Source organism: Brassica oleracea, chromosome C6 (genome assembly GCF_000695525.1).
Source record: "Brassica oleracea var. oleracea cultivar TO1000 chromosome C6, BOL, whole genome shotgun sequence".
Lineage (NCBI taxonomy): Eukaryota > Viridiplantae > Streptophyta > Magnoliopsida > Brassicales > Brassicaceae > Brassica > Brassica oleracea.
Window position 1 is genome coordinate 12398318 of NC_027753.1, and position 2767 is coordinate 12401084.

The window sequence follows — 2767 nt, forward strand, 5'->3', positions numbered from 1 at the left end:
CTGCAGGCTCCTGAGTGAATGTAACAATTTTTCTCCTCAAGTCTTTAGCACGCGCTTCATCGACGAAGTTGCATAAGAATGCATTCTTGATGGCGCCCCAGGATGTCAGAGAACCTGGTGGTAACTGCTTAAGCCAATGCAAAGCATCTCCAGCAAGTGAGTACTTCAAGAGCTTGCATAGGAGGAAGTCTTCAGAGACTCCCTCGACTTTAAGAGCAGATATAAGATCCTCGAACCTCTCCAGATGGTCCATAGGATGCTCGTGAGATAACCCATAGTAGGGTGCCTGTCCCACGAGTGTGTAGTACTATGGCTTCAACTCGAAATCCCTCTGAATAGTGGGATGACGAATGTTTGATCGGTTGGTGTAGATATGATATGGACGGTTGTAGTCAGCCAACGTTCTGGTTCAAGCAGCCTCATCTACAGGTAGAGTAGCTCAAGTAGCATCAGTATCGAACTCAGGGATTGCAGCCCCCTGAGCATCTATACTCTGACATGCTGCATTACGCAGATGACCCTCCTGGTCATGCTGCATTATGTCAGAAACTTAACAAAAATTAAATCAATAGGCGATCAAAGCTCCCCGGCAACGGTGCCAAATTTGGTATCACTCAAATTACCCTAAGGAGTGATTTATACTCTCTCAAATAAGATGTTGAGTTGTAGTACTTAGGGATCAAATTCACAGGGAGTTAATGAACCTAATGGATCTAATATGATTTGTTAAGTAGGAAGTTTTTAAGATTTAAAATGTAAATTTACAGTTTTGGTTGAGCAAGTAATTGCTCGATCGATTGGTTGAGGTTTTGGTGCTTAAAAGGAAATAGCTAGACTTAGGGTTTCTATTCAGGAAACTTGGAATTATAATCCTACAGATGCCTAATGAGTTGCATGCATAATAATGTAAAGCTCAACTATCAATTCAACAAGTCCATCAGCTATCGCATGTTTGAACTTGTCTATTAACTAGATCTAATGACCCAAACAAATGTGTTCAATCAATAGGAGTGTCGATCGATATTCCTATAGGGATATCGATCGATACATCATTCGCTCCGTCGATCGATTATCCAATATGAATATCGGTCGACGCGCTTCTAGTTAAGCTTTATGTGCGGGTTAAATAATGCTTACTAAGCTCACTAGATCAGCTCTCGCCTCACTCTTAGCAAGAAACTTAGCTCAGTTAGAATGTTTTTAAGATGAGAATGAAACTCTCGCTTTTATCTATCAATCCTAGGGAAAGTTCTTGGTAGCTAATCTAAAAACAGACATTAATGAACAATTCTAATGACAATTACCACAACTCAGCAATCTATAGTTGGAGCTAATCCCTCATAACCTATTTAAACCCTAAATCTAACAGTAGAACTACTCAGACATGGCAAAAGCAATTCATGAAAGCAATTAGGTTAGAAAACATCATAAAATAGTAAAATAGATATTAATGGAGTTCCAATCACAAATTATAACTTTGGATCTTCTCTCCAATCTATCACAAATCCTAAAACCTTTTGGTAATTAATTTAACTAAAAACACAGAAAAGCACACTTTGCTTCTAACATGGTGGCAAAGCTTATATAGTTAGGTTAAAACTCGTCAGGGGTAATCTTGTAAATTGGTGAAGACTTGGGCTTCAAGTCGGCTGTGACCAAATGGGCTTTCTGCGCGCTTCGCTGTCGATCGATGTTCAGGTGTGAACATCGATCGATATTCCTCCTCCAATATCGATCGATGGTCGAGCACGATGGTCACCTCGGGTGCTTGCTCCAAATATCTCCAAAATGCTCCAAAATCATCACTTATCTCCAAATCACTACTGATCTTATAAATATAACAAAAAGACTCTATAATATAATAATAGATAATAGAAACACCTATAAACCATGAATGAAAATGAGTCAAATCCATGGTCTATCAATAGGTACCTTAGAAACAAAAGTTCTAAAACTAAAAACTCTACCGTTACAGGACAATAACCAGATAACATAAAAAATATGTAGATACCGTAAACAGAGATGGATATTTGAAGCTTAGAAACAATACCATGAGGCCATGAGCTGTGCAACCTCTGTGGCAGGAACATTCGTCAGCTTCGTTTTTTCCCTTTCAAAAGCAAGCAACGAAAACGGCAGAGCCTGCTGGATCTGTGACCACAATCTGCACACGATACCTATATGGAATGTTGTGATTGTGTTAGTGAGTTTTTTTATCTTAACATGCATATATATATAGTGTTGGGGTCAAAATCGGTCACGACGGAATCAATGTCTGAAAGTCCGTAAAAATCGGCATGAACGTTTTTACGAAAAATAAATCTTAGAAAAAGATTTATTTTTACGAAGAATCTTGCGGAGAAAGACTCGAACAAGGTTGCCGCGTAGCAACCAGCGCAAAATCTGGTCGATACGTAGCGACCGAGCACGTACATGGCTCGGTCGCTACGTAACAACCGAGCACTCACCGAAGCTCGATCGCTACGTAGCGACTGAGCTCTCCCCAAAGCTCGGTCGCTACGTAGCGACCGAGTACGTACACGGCTCGGTCGCTACGTAGCGACCGAGCACGCACACAACTCGGTCACTACGTAGCGACCATGCTTTCTTAAAAATAGATACGACACGAATCCATGCGTTCTCGTCTACTCTTTATTGCTATCTCCCGAAGACCGTAGCCAACCCATTTCATGTTTCTCGTCATTTGAAGTCATCAATCGAACTTTACGATAAAAACCGCGGAAAGTTCGTTTTTTATCGAAAGAAG

At 40.5% G+C, this 2767-nt stretch overlaps 1 long non-coding RNA gene across 1 annotated transcript in view; it reads right to left on the minus strand.

Moving 5' to 3' along the window:
* Nucleotides 1-1971: 1971 nt before the first annotated feature.
* LOC106299447 overlaps nucleotides 1972-2767 on the minus strand; it is a 5520-nt gene continuing 4724 nt past the window's right edge. The window contains exon 6 of the long non-coding RNA XR_001261777.1: nucleotides 1972-2177. This is a non-coding gene — a long non-coding RNA (uncharacterized LOC106299447). The remainder of the gene's footprint in view (nucleotides 2178-2767) is intronic.